General features: G+C 43.1%; 1 long non-coding RNA gene across 2 annotated transcripts in view; it reads right to left on the bottom strand.

The window, feature by feature from the left end:
• Positions 1–7,069: 7,069 nt before the first annotated feature.
• Positions 7,070–20,473, bottom strand: part of LOC309373234 — a 29,943-nt gene continuing 16,539 nt past the window's right edge. The window contains exons 1-3 of one of the 2 annotated variants that reach the window (XR_014169884.1): positions 11,132–11,202; positions 8,297–8,416; positions 7,070–7,426 (exon numbers count right to left, since the gene is read on the bottom strand). This is a non-coding gene — a long non-coding RNA (uncharacterized lncRNA). Of the gene's footprint in view, positions 7,427–8,296; positions 8,417–11,131; positions 11,203–20,473 lie in introns of those variants that run through there. The other variant, XR_014169883.1, reaches the window with a different exon arrangement.

Here is a 20,473-nt window from a genome sequence, read left to right as displayed (position 1 = left end):
AGTTTGGTCAGACTCATGTTTGCAGCTTTGAGAACACTGTCCAACCAAACTTAGCACTACAGTACATTGGGTACAAACCATGGAATCACAGAGTTGGGAATCTACTGCTTCCCCTCGTTCAATGCAAAACGTAACTACCACCTCCTTGAGCCTCTGTTGAAATACCTCCAGCAATACCTCCTAGTTGTTCCCTCTGGAGCAACCTAGAATAGATGAATTGGCACATGCAAGAAACAACTAACAAGACTGCATGTAGCAATACTGGGGAGAGGGCACAACTGAAGTGTAAGTGTAAGGGTGGTATACAGGGTTTGATTTCAGTTTAATGGTGCCTCCAACTGCAGCCCAAATCTTCCCCTGGCTACCCCATCTATACTTGAAAGAATGGGTTTCCCATTTCCCCTGAAGTCTTGCCAATTGCAGCCCTTTGACTTTGTCCTACATGGGAGGGTGGGGGTTAGCAGTGAGAAGCAAGCATCTTCTGTTCTGCAGTGCCCCACCCCAAATTCATATGGTAGTATATGACATATAAAGACCAAGCTGGGACAATGGCATCATTGTAATAGGCTGAATGTGTGTGTGGAGAGACCCATGCATTTCAGGGACCCGCAGAAGTGAATGCCAGCCATTTGCTTATATAGGACTACAAAACGGTGCACTATGGGGGAGACAGCTAGGGGAGGGAATAAACTTGATCGCCTCCTTTCCATTATGCCCCAGTTTGCCAGCCAGTTATAGTGGCCTACAACGTTTAGCTCGCCATCAACGGCATAGCTTCACCCCTTCCTTTGCTTTTGCAAAGGGTTGCAGGGTTTTCCCTACCCCCAGAGTGGAATGCAACTAAGAGCTGGAATTTGGGAACTGGCTGAAACATATTATTTGTATAGTCTTTCCTCACAACATTCCTATCAAATGTATCACTATAGTTCCTATTTTTAAGACAAGAGACCAGAAGACACTGACATGGCAGACTTAGTTGCCAACTTGGTTTCCAAGTGTGGGCACACCCACCAATTTATCTGCACACAGACCGTCATGTGTGATGACTGTACATAACTACATCAAGTTATGTGCATGCATGGTGTAAATGACAGGGCCTCGCCCTGCAAAAGTCCCCCCAGCCAGAGAAGGACCAGCATTGCATCTGTTGCTTTGAGATGGTGTCACTCATTGTCATCTACCAGGTCCTTGGACACAAACACCTCTCAGAAGTGGATGAGAAGTGGAACTTTTGAACTGGAACTTTTATCATGTGCACCATCAAGGTTAGGTTAACCAAAATGCCGGGCCCTGGCCCATACAGCTATGTAATCAATAAATGTCACAGATTGATGGGCTGGGGCACTACCTTTTGAGTGACCTAAAATGGTGGGCAGCCATGTGGATGAGAGCTGCTGAAGAGCATCTTGGGGCCCAGCAGTAAATGCAGTGAATGGTGAGGAGCCCTTCAAAACCTCTGGGGCTCTCGACTAGTGCCTGCCCAGGCTGAGTGCTGATGCTAGGTCTATGCAGGGCCATCACACATGATAATCTACACGTGTACAACACATAAAGGCCTTTTGTGAAGGGGAAAAGGCCCTCAGCAAGTCCAAAACCTGTGAGATATCTGAGATACTTGAGAGATCCAGATCTCTGAAATAGTGTCTAGTCCATTTAGAGAGACACAATGACTCTCCCTCCCCCCCCCCCACCTCTGGGAGAGGCAGCAAACCAACTGAGGAAGAGATATGTTGTACAAGCTGTTCCTTCAGCCAGGTACACCATGTTCTGTTAAGTGTTGTTCTGCAAAGTTTTAATACAGAATTGAGAAATACAGAGTACCCATGTTCAGTTCTGGGAAAAGTGTAGGGTGCAGTTTGCTGAAGGAAAGAATGATTCCTGCCATTGTGGCATATACCTTAAGCTCGTCAAGTGAGGGGGTCCCTGCATTGTATGTCAGTGCTGTTAAGAGGTTTGGCAGGTGCCAGTCAGTGGAGTTGTTGAAAGTTTGGGGCAAAAGTCCAGCAACCCACCCAGCAAGAGGGTCCCAAAGAGAGCATTTTAGAGCATTTCCATCTAAAGATGAGTTCCCCATAAGACTATTAAGTCCAGAGTCTAAAACGATCTAACTGCTCCACTGGCAGTGATGAGATACTGAGCATTTTTCCTAGTTGTATCCTTCCTCTAAGTGCTTTTCCTGTGGAAGCCCATCTGACTTTGTTGATCCTGTCCTTTAGAAGGCAACTTAATTATTATTATTTAAATAACCTTTCTGGAAGGAGCTTGGATCAATGGGGAGTTCTATCCAATCTTTCTCCTGGACTATTTGCTTTATATTAGAATTGTATCATTTGCAAAAACAAAAACAAAAAACCCACCACACTGCTTTGAGAGCTCATGGGGCTTATGATATGGCTTACATTTTAGATACACACACACACACAAATAAATATATATATATTGGTGGGGTTTTCTTTTTTAAAGGAAACTTTTCTCTTAGGAACAGAGTTGATCTCAACAGAAATTACATTGATCTTACACCTCCCAACCAATTTCTACAAAATATTTCTTAAGGACATTCTCTCTGCCTCCCTTGTGGTGGGTTGCCTGCTTGTCATTTAGTGCTTACGTATTACTCCTACTGGCCTCTGCAACATTTGGGTGACTTTGCATCAGAACTCTGTTCAGATGGGCAGCCGCAGATGGGACAACTGGCAAGCACCATCAGCACACTGGAAGCTCCAAGGCCAACAGTGACATGCTCCCTCCAGTAGAGGTCAGACGTGACACTGAAAGCGGGTGTGAATAGGAGGCCAGCAGAGAGGATTATTCATGTGCCTTTGGGAAAGGGACTTGCTCACCCTGTGATAATCTCAGGAAGGAACAACCAAGAGGCTTTGGGGCCCTTCTTATTATTACATCGCTCCTATCTTCTTCTCGCTGAACAAGACCTTGCAGTTGTGCTCCGAGGCCTTTGCAAAACCAGTTCATTCAAGATGAAGATTGTCTGGCTTATCTTATTGGCCCCAGGGAGCCCCTGCAACAATGTCACCAGTTTCACTTGTATGCCATGTCTTGGTTGAACTTCCATGTGCCTGTGAACAGCCTGACAGATATGCACAACACTCTTAAAAGCAGACGCTTAGGTGAACTGAATCGTTCTGAGTCCATGGATAAAGTGAATACATGGAGAGAGTATAAGCTTGCCAGATTTTTTGTGCATGTCAGCCCAGCTTCTGTGCATTTAACAACAGTATGGCACAGCAATAAAGTAAATAAAATAAAATTAGGAAGTGAAGTTTCCCTACCAAATTTCTAGGTGACAGGCTGCTGTTAAAAGCAGAGCAGCAGGGCTATTAAAAAGATAGCAACTAGCAACAATAGCAGAGCAGGGTGGACTTCATCATCTACCGTAGTTATTTCAGATGAATGAGAGAAACGCTAATGTGTGTGGGGGGGGGGTGCAATCCTAACCTAGCTGAGTGGATCACCAAGAGCACATTACATCAGTATGGTGTAGTGGTTAAGAGCGGTAGACTCGTAATCTGGTGAACCGGGTTCGCGTCTCCGCTCCTCCACATGCAGCTGCTGGGTGACCTTGGGCCAGTCACACTTCTTTGAAGTCTCTCAGCCCCACTCACCTTACAGAGTGTTTGTTGGGGAAAGGAGAATGTGAGCCGCTTTGAGACTCCTTAAAGGGAGTGAAAGGCGGGATATCAAATCCAAACTCTTCTTCTTCTTCTACATCATGTTACTTGGGTTTAATTAGAATATAGCTTTTATGTATAAAACCTTAAATGATTGGACACTAGTGTTGCCATTTCCCTCCACCCCCACTGCCTTTTACCTCAATTTGGGACATGCAGTGCCGGGTTTTTCCCCCAGCAAGGAGATACAGTGATGGGGAGATTCTGCAGACGTTGAATTTCTGCCTATGTGGAGGAAATGTTTCAGGAGATGAAAAATCCACCTTGAGTTTGACAAACCTTGAAGCCAACCTTCTCCTCCCTTACATCCATCCTCAAATCTTTAAACTCAGCCAAGGTCTTATTGGCCAATGTGTCAAACAAATTGTGAAAGTATTAAGAGGTGTCCTCAGCAGTTGGCTGTCCTACAGTTGAAGAACTCTGTTTCCCAGAAGACATTTTCTGGAAGCATGGTCATGTTTGGACTATCTTTTAATAGCAAGGGTTAAGTAGATATGCAACCATTTCAAATCAATTTAGTGCTTCAGTCTCTCTCGTGGGAATTTTATTTACTGGTTTTGGAGCAATGTTGTTTTAGCGTTGCTACCCAACCAGAGACTTCAGGATGGTGCAGGTTAAAAACTCAAATAAACAAGTGAACACACAGGAGTCTAAGATACTGCTGGAGTTCAAATATACAGGTGCCTATGGTATTGTCAAAGATCATGTAATGGAATTTGTTCATCTGTGTTTCCTTGATACCTTTGGCGAGGAACAGAGAATTGCAAATAGGCTACCTAATGCCAATCATTAGCATACCGCTGAGGTTTCTTGGGATCGACCCAGACAATTACTCACCTCAAGCATTTGGCATAATTTTCCCTTAAGGAAACATCGATCAACTCCACTGCAATTCACATACATGTGCCGAAACAACACTTAGTTGGAGCAACTCTCAGCACATGCTGGAGGCTGTTGATGTCTTTTTAGCGCTTAAGCAAAAGCCTGCCAGTATCCATTAAGAACACACACCTATAGCGTGTTGTCAACCATTTTTTGTGGACTGCAAAGCCGCACTCCTGCACCAGCTCTGTAGGGTAAAAGGTAAAGGTAAAGGGACTTCTGACCGTTAGGTCCAGTCGCGGACGACTCTGGGGTTGCGGCGCTCATCTCGCTTTACTGGCCGAGGGAGCCGGCGTACAGCTTCCAGGTCATGTGGCCAGCATGACTGAGCCGCTTCTGGCAAACCAGAGCAGTGCACAGAAACAGCGTTTACCTTCCTGCTGGAGTGGTACCTATTTATCTACTTGCACTTTGACATGCTTTCGAACTGCTAGTTGGCAGGAGAAGGGACTCAGCAACGGGAGCTCACCCCGTTGCGGGGATTCAAACTGCCGACCTTCTGATCGGCAAGTCCTAGGCTCTGTGTTTTAGACCACAGAGCCACCCGCATCCCTGTAGGGTACCTCACCATCAATGGATGAACCATCCCACTTCTCTCTTCTTGCCACCACCCGATTATAGGAGCAGGAGGATTGCTAGCTGAAATCATGCCTATTCATTTCAGCCCATCAGTCCTCCTAATCTCCCAGGCACTTTGGAGCAATAGCATAGCTCACAAGGTCTAAGTAAGGTGGGGGGGGGGATAAACAGCCCCAAACTACAATTAAACAGCCTATTTAAGTGAAGTGCTAAAGAAAAAAAAGAAAGTGAGAGAGAACAGTGAGTAGGCACTATCAAAAAGGGAAGAAGAAAAAACACTAGGCCAGAATGTTGACCTCTGTAACCGTATACAAGGCAATCTAACAGCCAAAGTTACTCTTATGGTTATCTCTAACATTGGCTGCCTCGGAGTTGGTTGCAGGATAAGGGACAAAGGAATACAGGGAACATTTCAATATCAATAATCTTTTGTGTGAAGATCACTTTGAGGGACAGGCCTCTGGGTCAGCCAGTTGCAAGGAGAAAAAGCTTCAGGGAAGTGAGCTTAATACTTTGGGAGAGGGGGAACTGTCAAAATGTTAACTACTGTCAAAGTTCTCCAGCTTCCTAGCTATAAGGCAAGTTTTCCTCAGTTTGTTTATTTGAGGGGAGATGTGACCTCTCCACTTGGACATGATGGAGAAGTAGAGAATTTGGCTATCTTGAAGGGAAATGCCCGGGCAAGGCAGATTTTCATTACAATTTTCACATCTGATTCGTGTGGACTCTTGGCCTGTTTGAGGGAGATATTTTGGCAGGTCACCTTATCCAGTCACGGAGACATTAGTTACACAATTTAAGTTGCACTCTCCAGTTCCCATGAGCCCCGACCAGCTTGGCTGAGGATCAAGTATGATGGGAATTGTAGTCCAGGGACAACTAACCTGGAGGACACCAGTTTAGCCACCCCTGTCCTAAATAATCTGCTTCTGTTGTTCTGTAACTTTTTACATGTACTGAGATTCTGCCAAGGAAGTATTGCTTCTATGGGCCTCTTCTATGGACATAAGCAACATCATCATGTGAAAGACCTTCCCCATGTGTTTCATACACACAGTAAGTATGAATCTTTAGTTCTATAACAGGAAGATGTGAGCAGCAGGAGCCTTGCAGGCAACTGAATCATGGGAACATGTTCATGCCGTCTCTGTTTAGAAGGACTGTAGTTCAATGACACATGTGCTGCATGCAGAAGGTCCCAGGCTCAGTCCCTGGCATCTGCAGCTAAAAGGGATGAGTTAATGGGTGATGGTGAATACCAGTCCAAGATCCTGGAGAGCCAGAGGAAGCCAGTGATCAGGAACTTGTGGTCCTCCAGAGGTTTTTGAACTACAACTTTCATCACCCCAAACTACCAATAGCCTGGGACAATGGGAGCTGTACTTCAGCAACAGCCGGAGGCCCATAGGTTTCTCATCCCTGGAGTAGATAATTCTGGCCTGAGGATTTGCAGATAGACTGGCCAGATATAAGGCATCTTCCTAGAATCCCAGTCCCAACCATCTCATATTTAGAGTTGGGAAAACAACTGTCAGGGGCTGCCTGCCTGACGAAAGCAAGCTGGTAGCCAAGATAGGAGCAATTGCTGCAGAAAGGCAATCTGAAGGCTACTCAGGACATGAGCAATACTTAGAATGAGGAACCAGGCTACAGCCAGAGACTTTATAGCATCAAGTGGAACCAATGGGCTCTTTCTCTCGCACAGCTCCAGCAAAGCAGGCAGCCGCAATACCACCCTTTGACCACCTACAGTAGTGGAACTGAAGCACAGAAGAGAAAGACCAGCAGATCCTCCTCTCTTTCTGTCAGACCACCTGTGCAAAGAGTAAGGCACCTACATCCCTCTGCCAGGGGACTCAGCTATACAGCTGCAAATAAAACGTTCTGAATGTGTTGTAAAGTGCAATATACAATTGTGAGCTATAGCAAATTCAATGAATTTTTCAAAATGGTTTTTTTAAAAGCATTTTGAACAACGTTTTTTTAACATGTGTGTAGATTTCACCAGAGTCTCTGGTTTGAGATTTGCAGCATCTTGCCAAATATGTGTTTGGCACAGGGCTAGAAAAAGCAGCCTCTAGCACTAGTGCTCATTCAGCCAAAAGAACAAGCCTAGAAAAACAGAAGAAGAGGAGTCCTGCTGGATCAGACCAAAGGCCCATCTAGTCCAACCTTCTTTTTCCCACAGTGACCAACCAGTTGCCTTGGGGGAACCCACAGGGAAGATAGGAGCACAGCAGCCCTCTCCTGCTGTTGTTCCACAGCAACTGATGAAAGCTCTGTACAGAAGGAACAAGGGGAAAGGGGTGGGGTTGAGATGCTTTTTCAGGTGACATCTTATTCTGGAGAATCTTAGCTGCAAAACTGTACGCTGCCACTTTTTCAGATAAGCCACATTATTCTACAAGAAAGGGTGGCGCATATGAAGAACAATTGTACTTAAGTGCTATCCTACCTTCATTGAATCATAGATTTGGAAAGGACACTGAGGACCATCTAGTCCAACCCCCTGCAATGCAGGAATATGCAGCTGTCCCATATGGGGATCGCACCTGCAACCTTAGCATAATATTTATTTATTTATTTATTTATTTATACATACCCCGCCCATCTGGCTTGGTTTCCCCAGCCACTCTGGGCAGCTCCCAACAAAATATTAAAAATACAATAAAACTTCAAACATTAAAAACTTCCCCAAACAGGGCTGCCTTCAGATGTGTTCTAAAAATCAGATAGTTGTTTATTTCCTTGACATCTGATGGGAAGGTGTTCCACAGGGCGGGTGCCACTACTGAGAAGGCCCTCTGTCTGGTTCCCTGTAACCTCACTTCTTGCAGTGAGGGAACCACCAGAAGGACCTCAGAGCTGGACCTCAGTGTCCAGGCTGAACAATGGGGGTGGAGACGCTTCTTCAGGTATACTGGGTTGAGGCCATGTAGGGCTTTAAAGGTCAGCACCAACACTTTGAATTGTGCTTGGAAACGTACTGGGAGCCAATGTAGATCTTTCAGAACAGGTGTTATATGGTGTATTATCAGCACCATGCTCATAACTGTTGCTGTCCGTCTTCAGTGGCTTTTATGAATCTGTTGTGCTAGCTCTTTCCACGATTGCTACGTTCTCCCATTGAGAAAGCAAAAGAAACTAACCTGCAAGTGTTAGTGGCAGATGAGAGGCTGCAAAGCTCCCTGCATTGCTCTCAGTGATGATCCTCAGCGATACGTGCAAAAGAACCACGTTTCTCCCGGGAAGTAATCAAGTGAACAAACCTGGCAATGAAACATACCTGGATGAGTCAGACCTGATTTTGGAACAAAAACTAACCACCTTGCCTGCCCAACCCAATATAAAAAAGCAGTTTCTCTGAAGAGAAAGAAGAAGAAACAGGAAGGTTGGTTCATAATTATTGATGGGAAACATTCCTGAGATAAAATCAAGAATGCAACAAAATCCAAGGTATATGTTGAAAGAAGTGGTTAAAAATTCATCTGGCAACCCCTATTGGCTGGATGTGCTCTAAATGCTGAAGGGAAGAGGGCTGAATATATTATCCCTCATGTGTCCTGTTGGCCTCTTGCAGCCTTCATTTAAGACAATCATATTCCATAGAAGCTGAAGAGCTCCGAGTGTTAATATTTGTGACGCTGAATTGTATCCAAATAAGATATGCTCAAGAGTAGAGCCACTGAAATTAAAAGACTTAATTTAGCCATGGCCATTATATTTAATAGGTCTACTATGAGTAGGACTAGCATTGGCTACATTCTAGAACAGGTTGAGTATGGTAGCTCAGAGACGATAGGTAGCCGAGCTCCCAACAACTATCACAATGGAAGGCAACCCTCTTGTCAATATTACCTACTTCTCAATTCGATTACCAAAGCCCTCAGGCATTCAGATGAGGCTTTTTTGTGCGGCAAAGTATGTTGCCTATTGAAATATATATGGTTATGTTTTCTATATAGTATAGATGGGCAATCTGTGGCTGTGGGGCCGCTTGCAGAATGAGAAGCCCACAATTCTTCCATTCCCATTTGTTCCTGTTTCTTTCCTCCTTTCTCTTTCCACCCTCCCCACCTTTCTATACAATTTCAAAAGAACTAGAATGGGAAATATGTTGCTTAAAAAACACTCCTTTTTTGTTTTTAAACATTTTTCCTAGTTGTATGGCTTGGATAAAAGAAGCCTCCACGCACACACCCCAGATGTCTTAGAACAGGGGTCTGCAACCCGCGGCTCCAGAGCCGCATGTGGCTCTTTTACACCTTTGCCGCGGCTCCGGGGCGGATACTAGCAAGGGGAGGAGGCGCATTGTGCGCCCCGACACTCCCCACTGTGGCGGGTGCTGTACTGGCTGTGACGTCGCATGGGGGCGGTGTGTGCGTTAGTCACACACCGTCCCGACGTCACCTTCCCGCCTGCTGTCAGATCGTGGCTCCAATGTCGCAATGGTTTTGCGGCTCCCAGTTTTTTTTTCTTCGGAAACGGGTCCAAGTGGCTCTTTTTGTCTTAAAGGTTGCAGACCCCTGTCTTAGAACAACACATATAATCCTGCCTTGTGTATGTACGTGTAATGGTTATATGGGGTTGCTCGTGCATAAGTTGCCGCCACTCCTGGCTAGGTAGCCTGGTTAAACCTTCCTGGCTGGACAGCCCTTCACTTTGTGGCTGTTCAGTCGCTAGCAGAATCCGTCAGTGGGCGTTTCTTGAACTTCTTCCAGCAAAGAAGTTCTTTGACGCCAGTCTTCTGCGCAGGGAGGGTGTGGGTAGCGGAGGACCTGTGCTCTCCCCGCTGGTCTCCGGCGAAGAGTCCTGGAGCCCCCTCTCCGATTCCCCCATCCGCCCCCCTTTATCCCTGGTGTTACGCTGATTTCCTTCCCCAGCCGATGAGTTCCCTCTCTCCCTGCTTTGCCCTTCTTCGGCATTGCTTGGGAGCCCTGCCTCCACTTCTGGCTCCGATGTCAGTTCCCTGACAGTACGTATGCGTGCATACATGTTAAAATCTGAAATGAATTACTTCACCTGCTTTCAAGAAGAGTAGCCATATTAGCCTGTTGTAATAAAAAAGAAATTCTGGGTTCAGTCCTTGGCATCTTCAGGATATGCCTGAAACCTTGGAGAGACACTGCCAATCCATGTTGACAGTACTGAGCTAGATGGAGATCCGTCTTGGCATATGCTAGCTTCCTGCACACCTTATTCTACATCTAGTTAGGCCCTAAATGTGAGCAAGCATGACCTTGAAGAAACATTCTTACTTCACTGTGTACCTTTTCTTTTCCTCGAACATGTTTAAATGTTTAAAGTTGAACAAGTCTCTTGCCAGATAACAAAAACGTGTGTGCGTGTGTGCGTACACACACACACACACAATGGATGAATAAATGAGCTGCCCTTCAGGCAAAGTAAAATAATTGTATAGACAATATGAGCAGCTTGTTGAGAGCTTCTGCTTGACACTTCCTATCAATAATCAAAATGAGCAAACCCTCAAGAACGTTTGTTTTCCTTTTCTGCTAGTGAGGTCCGACCAACATGTTTGCTTTACATCTCCTTACCCAGCTAGTATTACACATTCCCTCAAAGAAAAGCCTCTACCCTTTAGTGGAATAATTATTATTATTTGATTCTGGTAAAGGAAGTTGCTGGCTACTTTTTATTTTTATTTTTAAATGGAACGAGGAAGGCTATTCTGTGGTGCACTCAGAAGCAGGCCAAGAGTTGAGGCTCCCAAGTCCCTTGGCTTCATCTGCACAGAAGGAGGTGCTAGAAGGCCAAGGAAGTAGAACAGATTCCATTACTTCAGACATCCCCCTACATTAAAAAAACACAAACCCTGTTCCCCTGCAGATAGAAAGCCAGCACACTCTTGCTCTCTCCCAGGCTTGGTTTTTTACTTACAGAGGGTTTTCTTACTGGGAGCTTTAAAAATGGTAGCTTCCACCTTCAGGACTAAAAAATTGTAGTCTATTCTACCAATTTACCTGGTTCCTCTTCCATTCTGCTACAAGTTGACACCCAGCCTCGGTTTCTTTAGATAGCCTTCCCAACCTTGCTGCTCTCCATATTTTTAGACTACAACTCCCATCAGCCTCAGCAATGTGCTGGCTGAGGCTGATGGGAGTTGTAGTGCCTTAGGATATAGTTTCTTATTTTAACTATTAGTTACTTCCAAGTAAAATCACTATTACATTTACATCCAATACAGTGGTACCTCAGGTTAAGTACTTAATTCATTCCGGAGGTCAAACTGTTCTTAACCTGAAGCACCACTTTAGCTAATGGGGCCTCCTGCTGCTGGAGCACGATTTCTGCTCTCATCCTGAAGCAAAGTTCTTAACCTGAGGTAATATTTCTGGGTTAGCAGAGTCTGTAACCTGAAGCGTATGTAACCTGAAGCGTATGTAACCCGAGGTACCACTGTAAATTGGTCTGTCAATTGATTCAGACTTTCCAAGTGTTCCTATTTTCCAGGGACAACCCTGATTTAGAGAAGCCGTCCCAGTTTCTGATTTGACCCTGGAATGTCCCGCTTTTCCTTAGGATGTCCCTATTTTCACTGAATAAATATTGGAGGGTATGAGTTATCTGACTCCAAAGCTCCATAGGGAAGTTTCTAAAAATGTTTAATGTTGTTGTTTTTAATATGTTGGAAGCTGTCCAGAGTGACTGGGGCAACCCAGGAAGATGTGTGGAGTATAAATAGTAAAATTATCATTATGGACTGGAACGTCCCTATTTTCAGAGAAATGTTGGAGGGTATGCTGCTTCTGTCTGGCCACAAACGCAGGCTTGAGACCAACAGCACAGAATCCTTGAGAGAGCCCTAGACTAAAAAACAAAACACCTTTCTTGAGGCAGAGAGCATAAAATATTCCTGGCCATTACTACTTGGGACTGCAGGTAGTGAATGTTCTCCCATCTATTAAAATCAAACCAGCAGACCTCCCTGCACATACATTGAAAACTTGGAAAGTCAGAAAGAAGTCAAGTGCACAACTGTAGCCTTCTTCCTGATAACCTAGTTTGCTATGAGTAGGGATTTCCCCCCACCCTTTATTGCTGGGAATTTGACTGTGCATTTTCTCCTCTTGCAGCTTGAAGTGGTACATGTCAAGGCATGTTTTGTCATGTGCAGAGCTGTTTGCGTACATTCCTTTGGTTTTCAATTGTTGTGCCCTGGTGGAAAGGCATGCCTGGCCAATTGTCTTACCATCATTTTCTCTTTCTGCACACTTTTATGAGAAAACATGAGGAAAGAAGAAGAAATTGCATAGAGAAGGGGGGACGATTACACAATAATAATAAAAATTAAAAGCCATAGTATGAAGCACTATTATCCTCCCATCAGTGTGTGAACCAGGGCAGCATAAAAAGAAATCTTCACCTCTGGTATGGATGGTAGGTGGGATGGGTGACTGCATAGACAACCACTTGCAATAGGAATTGCACCAGCAGTTGGTCCTTCTAGGAGGCTGACCATCATTCCGTGTGTGTGTGTGTGTGTGTGTGTGTGTGTGTGTGTGTGTGTGTGGAATAAGGAGCTTAAGTCAAAATTAAACCATCATGTCACAAGTTTTCTGCATTGTAGGGGGTTGGACTAGATAATTCTTGTGGTCCCTCCCAAGTCTATGATTCTATGCTTACTGTGATTGTGGCACCTTCATCTTAGATCTTCATTTGAGGCTCTTCCAACAAGAAATACTCCAAGGAGTACACTAGACCTTCCACTTAGGCATCTGAACCAATGCTAACTGCTGGAGAATCAGAGCACTACAGGCTAATTTCTCCCACCTCTTTTGGGACTATGTTGCCATTGCATATTTCTGGAAAGAAGAATTAACAAGAAGAATTAATATGATCTTAAACCAATCCTATCATATTCCATTTCTCCGTGCTGCTATAAAACACCTAATTTTAAAATGGGACATGTCTACCCAGTAGAGAGCCTGGGTTCACAGAGCACCCTCCTAGTCAAACACAGATTTCCCCAATCAGGTGTCCTCCAGATGCTGTTGGATTCCCATGGCCATTGGCAATGCTGAATATGGATGATGGGAGTTGGAGTCCAAACATCTAGAAGGCATCATGTTGAGGGAGACTGAGCAAATGTATCATACTGCAACTGCAAAAATAGAAAAGCCTCTAGATTCCTCATGATGACCAATGGGTGAAAAACCTCTTAGGCCTCACAGCTTATGAAGAAATAAGTAAAGGTGAAGGGACCCCTGACCATAAGGTCCAGTCGTGACCGACTCTGGGGTTGTGGCACTCATCTCACTTTATTGGCCGAGGGAGCCAGCGTACAGCTTCCGGGTCATGTGGCCAGCATGACTAAGCCGCTTCTGGCGAACCAGAGCAGCGCACGGAAACACCGTTTACCTTCCCGCCGGAGCAATACCTATTTATCTACTTGCACTTTGACGTGCTTTCAAACTACTAGGTTGGCAGGAGCAGGGACCAAGCAACAGGAGCTCACCCCGTCACGGGGATTTCAACCGCCGACCTTCTGATCAGCAAGTCCTAGGCTCTGTGGTTTAACCCACAGCGCCACCCGCATCCCTCTTATGAACAAATACTTTACATGGAAAGAGGGGTGAGAGAAATTGCATTACATTTGGCTGAATTTCTTAGAAATCTGGGTGGACTAAAAAGATGGGTATCTCCCTCTGGTACCTCCCATCATGAACTATACCATGTTTTGCTTTTCTTTTTCTTTCTTTTTTTCTTCCCACTATTGTTCCTTTATAACCATTCTTCTTTTTTCTATACAGTATATATTACCAAATCTCCCATGTCACCAAAAATATAAATGAGAAAGGCAGGAGGTCTTTTATTGTAAATATCTCAAACAAAAATCTATAAACAATTTTTAAAAGGCTTCCATTAGGGATATCACAAAACCCATAGATTTTGTATGCGTAAAGAAGTCTATGTTACAGATAAATATCCTAAACAGGCAGCAAATATTATTGTCATATTTTTTTCAGTGGAAAGTGTTCATTTAATCATAGAAGCTGCCTGCTCCATTAACAAGTAACGTCAAAAACAGCCCTCAGAATGTCAAGCACCATTAATCTGTGGTAGCAAATATTCTTAAATGAAATTATTATGATGTGGGTTTCACTAATTAATATCACTCCAGTTACATAGTTTAATGATAGGAATGCATTACTGTTAAGTTGTCTAGGCAGCAAGCCATTATTTCCCAGTGCCCAGACTCTGTACATCTTGCTAAAGTTCTCTAAAATCACCTGAATGCAATCTCAGGATGGTGGAAAAAAGCACAGCATTTGAAAGAATGAATGCTGTATTCACTTACAAAACAAACAAAAAGCTTTGGGGTCTGGATTATTGGTTCTTTAACCAGTCTGGGGAGAATCCATCAGTAATACAGCTAGTGGTAGCCCAGTTTTGGTGTTAACTGTAACCCTGAGATGTCTGCAAACATGACATGAAGGCTGGCAACATGACCCTTGCCATGTGGAAGTCCCTTGCAGACGACCGTAGTGCCTGGCAACAGGAAGTCAAGTTGTGTATCCGTAGCAGTGACCAGAGGAGGAATGACCACTGGGAGGAGCGCAGAGAAGAAATGCCATGGTTCATCTGCAGCAGCACAACCAGATGCCTTCATTTGCCCCAGCTGCAATGAAACATGTCTCTCCCACATCAGTCTCTATAGCCACAGCAGGTGCTGCAACCAGCCAATAGTTTGACCTCACCCCCAAAGGCGTATATGTTGAGTTGGCATCCCGAGACAGACGGATGCCAACTCAACATATAATTTGAGTTCAAAGCTGATGTTTTCCTACCTGGTCAGAGATCCCATTGTTCTCTGTTTATCTTCTTCCTAAAGTTTGCCTTAAAATGTCTAACATTTCAGTACATTTTGAGGCTCAAAGGTGTGTAAGTCAAGATGAGACTCAATGGTTTGGCACCTGGTTATGATTCAGGAGTTAAGTACACTAACTCACGCAAAATAAAACCTTAGAGTTATACTTAAAAAAAAAAAACCAACAACTATAAGGGGCTCTATTTTTATACCAAAAAAGAGAGAGTTAAAATTGGTGCAGATACTCCACAAAATTGGATCTGTTTAGTAATGTCAACACAAATAGCCCCAATTCAGCAAGCAAGCATCTTTACCACATGTCTAAATTTAAGTCTGAGAATCATCTCAGTGGCGGCGGCAGAGTTTGCTTAGCAGTTAACTCACTTGCGGTGCCCAAAGAGAAATAAAATATCACCAGCATCACCATTACTCCTTTGCAGTGGTTTATTTTTATTTATTTATTTATTTATTTTTAAAAAAACAGATTTTAAAAAGGCAGAATGATATTTTTGCATTGTTTGGGCACCGAAGGGCTAAATGTTCAGCCTCATTAAACTTTATGAGCGAAATAGAGAAAGTAGCAACGGACTTAATAATAATAATTATGTTGCACTGTTCCACTCTGAAGTGGCATACCAATATGAAATCATCTGTGCCAAAGAAAGAGGCCTTGAAGTTTTAAAAGGCCCATTGAATTTAGTGGAAATGCTGCCCCTGTTGCTTTCTGAGCTGTTTGCAAAGAGCCGCCATTAGAATTGCTTAAAGGCTAACCCTGATGCACACAAAGAGTTAAGCTGTATAATTATAAAGGAAAACGTATGAGCTGGAAACCTGAAAATGCTCCTTTAGAATCAATCTTACCCAATATAATAGGGCTCATGTAAGATGGTCTGAAGGATGTAGCCTTAATTCCCGTGCAGCGTCAGTTAGCATTAAGGGGAATTTAGTCCTTGAAACTGACTATGACATATATTCTGTTCTCATTGATTGCATGTATTTGTTAAGAAACAAAAACAGTATATTGAAGAAAATAAGGAAAATGTTTTAATTAAATGAAAAAGCTGGACACCGATTGAAGTATTTATTATGATTGTGTTTATAGTTATTTATTTATAATATTTATATACCTGCTGGCATTTATAGGATGTTGTTAAGCCACACCTTCATGGCTGGTGCGCATTAAGCTGCCTCAACTCATTTATCTGTTAATAAGTGTAAGATATACCTCTGATCTATTATACATTTTTATATTGATTAACTTGAGTGGCCTGAATTGGCAGGTGGATTATTTGCTCATGAAAAATAATGGCTGATGGCTCATGTTGTAGAAGGTGCTTGCTTCAACTGTGAACTGAAATCACCCTTCCTAGAAAAGATCTGATTTCAAAAGGTTTTTTTCTTGAGAAAATGGACTCTTAACAGTGGCCAAGCACAACAGGAAGCTGACCTTAAACTGAGTCAGACCATCTGTTCCTTTAGCTCTGAATTGTCTAAAATGGCTGATAGCAAATCTCTAGGGTTGGTCTCTCCCCCAGTTACAAACCTGCCCTGTAAAAGGTAAAGGTAAAGGACCCCTGGATGGTTAAGTCTAGTCAAAGGCAACTATAGAGTGCGGTGCTCATCTTGCTTTTCAGGCCGAGGGAGCCGTCATTTGTCCACAGACAGCTTTCCGGGTCACGTGGCCAGCATGACTAAACAGCTTCCACAATGGAACACCATGACGGAAACCAAAGCACACAGAAACACTGTTTACCTTTCCACCACAGCGGTGCCTATTTATCTACTTGCACTGGACTTGAAAATGGAAAGTGTAATGCTGGTGGTCAACAAAAGAGGTTTAAAGACTGTCTCAAGGCAAATCTTAAAAAATGTAGTTTTTTCCAACTGACAACTGGGAGACACTGGCCTATGAGTGCTCCAGTTGGAGAATAGCCTTACCGAACGTGTTATGGGCTTTGAAGGCATTCAAACTCAGGATGCAAAGGAGAAACGTGCTAAGAGGAAGGCACACTTGGCAAATCCACACCGTGATCAACTCCCGTCCGGAAACCAATGTCTCCACTGTGGAAGGACGTGTGGATCCAGAATTGGCCTCCACAGTCACTTACGGACTCACTGTTAAAACCATGTTTATGGAAGACAATCTTACTCGGCTACATGTGATCGCCGAAGAAGAAGACGAGAAGAAGAAGAAGAAGAAGAAGAAGAAGAAGAAGAAGAAGAAGAAGAAGAAGAAGAAGAAGAAGAAGAACTTGCACTGGCATGCTTTTGAACAGCTAGGTTGGCAGGAGCTGGAATAGAGCAAGGGGAGCTCACCCCATTGCGGGGATTCAAACAGCTGACCTTCCGATCAGCAAGCCCAAGAGGCTCAGTGGTTTAGACCACAGCGCCACCCACATCCCTGTATTCAATGTGTGTAATGAGGACCTGCATTTTTATATAGAATAGCAGCCTGAGGAGGGTGCTCTTTTGAATGTAGCAGTAGGAAGGCAGTGAAGCTTAACCCTTTCTGTACCAAGCACTGTTCGGCTCAAAATCCCCCACCACCACTCTCAGCAATGAGCAGGGAGATCTGCTTTTCATTTTTCTTTCAAACAATAAAATAAGATACCAGACTTTGTTTCACAGCTTTGCACATAATGGTTAGTTTGTCCCCCATTCTCTGTCCTTTGGCAGGTCACCATCTGCCAGCTTCAGTTCCCCATCTATAAAATGGGACCAACAGTAACTCATCTCATGGAATTGCTTTGGGGTTGAATACAATAAAGGCTGTGAACCACTTAGCAAAGACCGAACATGCTGTAAAAATGGTACAGAGTATACATGAGCTGTATGAATTACCAGCTGGGGATAGTTAATTCCTGAGAGACATTCATTATAGGATATGTTACTGTGACCCGACCGTTTAACAAAAACATTTTCCATTTACATTAACACTTTAAAAAATTGACAGCAGCTGCTCTAATGGCACTGGCTTGCATTCCCTGCTGGTCTATGAAACAAAGCCAATGTACACTCTGCCTCCCCCCAGACAGGCAGCCCCCACAAGTGCTTTGAAATAGACAAACAAATGCCAGCCATTGTGCCTCTCACCTTTACTACGCTGTGTAATTCAGTAAAGGATGGCATACGTGTTGAACATGTGGACCTCAAGTTGCAGTCCTAAAAGACTTACCAGAGAATAGGTTTCATTGAAGACAGTGGGGATTGTAGGGATGGGAGAGACATTCAATTCAGCTAGCATTTAAAGGTGAACCACATCATTTGTACTTCCCCAAGCAAAGGGTGAAACACACCCATCCCTTGAATTTTGTACTTATCCGTGTGTTCACAAGTGTGTTCTCCAGCCAAGCAGTGTATACAAAAATATGCATAATAAAGTGTACATAAAAATGCTTTTATCTATTAGAATAACACACAAAAGTGTGTGGTATTAGGGGGAAATTGGTTTGCAAAAATGTGTCTATTACGTTAGGCAAAAATTTGCACTAAAATGCTGAATATTTTTTCCTGAGGACTTTAAATGAATCAGAAACGGACGTGGAAATTCTGAAGAACTGAACTTAAGGTTGGGAAAATGAGAAACTGAAATTCAGGTATAGTCACCCAACCCCAGAGGCTTACTTTTGAACAAACCTGCATAGCGCCATGCTGTACTTTGTTAACATTTGCTCAGTGGATACCTAGATAAGGGATTAATCAGGATTGGGGTAAAGGGAGATGCAAATAAATGGAAGAAACTAACAATGACCTTTTGAGAATCACCAAGCACACATTATCATTTATCAGCATTCATTATCATTTATCTAATTAGGCAGATAATATATATTTCAAGTGCTTTTAACAAGGGGTAAACCTTAAGTGCATGTCTAAAAGAAGAAAGCCCTGCTGGGTTCCATAGCACCTACTGCTATGAAAAGAGAGGCTAGTACCACAGCCTTAAGCACTTTTTTATATATAAATTTTTATTAAGTTTTTCTTTAACAAATAATTTTGACAACCATGTTTACCAATTTACAGTTTTTGAACTTCCACCAGTACCTCCTTCAATCATCCATTTTTCATATCTTTACACATTTTCTATGTAGTATTGCCGATTTGATAATAACCTTCCATCTCAGTTTCTTTCTTACAATATACCTTGGTTTATCACAAAGCCTCTTTAAAACCCACTAGCGTTGTCTGTTCATCACATACAGTTTTCAGATATTCCGTAAACTTTCCCCAGTCCTCAATGAATTTGTGATCTTTCTGATATCTAATTTTTCCAGTCATTTTATCCAATTCTGCATAATCCATAAGTTTCATTCTCCACTCAGTCAAGGTCGGTAATTCCTCTTGCTTCCATTTTTGGGCCATTAGTATTCTTGCCGCTGTAACTGCATATTGAAACAGTTTATAATCACATCTTTTTATCTCTCTTCCTGTTATTCCTAACAAAAAGGCTTCTGGTTTTTTAACAAACGTATATTTAAACATCTTTTTCAATTCGTTGTATATCATTTCCCAGAAACCCTTTACCTTCTTACATTCCCATCACATATGAAAAAAAGAACCTTCTTTTTCTTTACATTTCCAACACTTGTTACATGTTTTATACATTTTTGCTAACTTTACGGGTGTAATATACCATCTGTAAACCATTTTCATAATATTTTCCTTTAACGCCGTACATGCAGTGAATTTCATATTATCATTCCATACCTTTTCCCAATCATCCAATTGGATATTATAACCAAAATCTCTGGCCCATTGAATCATGACCGACTTTATCTCCTCATCTTTTGTTTGCCATTCCAAAAGTATTTTATACATTTTTGACAATATCTTAACATCATTATCAATTATCTCCGTTTGAAATTTCGATTCTTTCTCTGTAAATCCCCTCTCTTTGAGGTCCATTTTGAACCTTTCATTTACCTGAAGATAATTGCAGCCTTAAGCACTTTTAGGTCCTCCTGATGGAAGAGTTAAAATGGGACCTGTCTTTTTTGCTTGTGTATCAGTGCTGCTATTAGTAGTAGATGATGAAGAAGTAGTATTAACAACAATAATTTTAAAAATGATAATTGAATTGAAATGAAGTCAATGAATGGCTCCAAGCTTAATCATCAATCCAACGCAAGATCTCCCTCCACCCTGCTCTGCTGGCTGTACCCATGAAGTGATGGCATAGGGTTGGCATATTTCCAGAAATTCTGGGATGTATGGCAACCTTAGATGACACCATCACTCTGCTGGCATGGAGCTCCAAATGAGCAGGTGGAAATTCCCAAAGTTGGGTCTTCAGAAAGCCCCCAAATGTTCTGGGGTGTTCTGAGGATGGAGCTGAGGATTAGACTGTGACTTCTCTGCTCCACCACACTTCACCTGCCCAGACAAGGTTTGGATGGTCCTGTAAGTCATGCTTGGAGTAGACCCACTGAAATAAAAAGGGACTGAATCTCCCTTTATTTCAATGGGTCTGCTCTAAGGATGGCTAAGTTTGGATCTA

The sequence above is a fragment of the Podarcis melisellensis genome, assembly GCF_964234715.1.
Source record: "Podarcis melisellensis genome assembly, chromosome: 1".
Classification (NCBI taxonomy): domain Eukaryota; kingdom Metazoa; phylum Chordata; class Lepidosauria; order Squamata; family Lacertidae; genus Podarcis; species Podarcis melisellensis.
The sequence above is the reverse complement of the archived record's forward strand: the minus strand, read 5'-3'. Positions and strand labels throughout refer to the sequence as shown.